Below are 456 nucleotides of genomic sequence, written 5' to 3' on the forward strand. Positions count from 1 at the left end.
CGACTCACAGAATTGTACGTTTTTTCACGACCGAGATGACCACTGAGTGGCGTGTCGTGAGCCTCATAGAAGATACGATATCTCAAATCATCATCATGAGGAACCACAATTTGTGGTGTATCCGTTGAATCGGTGCTATAATATAGCAAGCCGTTATCCAAACTATTATCGGTGCAATCGTGCACGCAGTCTTGGTGACAATTTCTTGTACGAGTTTCCAAACTCCTTGCTCCCTAGAGCCCGTAGCAACTCTACACACATCTCATCACCCGCATACGCGGTGCGGATCAAATCTGTCACAGACGGCGTTACAATTGTAACATGAGCAAGCTTATAGTCTGGTCTGCGTGAGAATGCGTCAGACAAAGCATTCGGCTTTCCGGCTTATACTTCACCTCAAAGTTATATTCCGCAAAGAAGAATAGCCATCTAGCCATCCTCTGCGAGAGGTGGGGC

This window comes from Plasmopara halstedii, assembly GCF_900000015.1.
Source record: "Plasmopara halstedii genome assembly, contig: Scaffold_322, whole genome shotgun sequence".
Lineage (NCBI taxonomy): Eukaryota > Oomycota > Peronosporomycetes > Peronosporales > Peronosporaceae > Plasmopara > Plasmopara halstedii.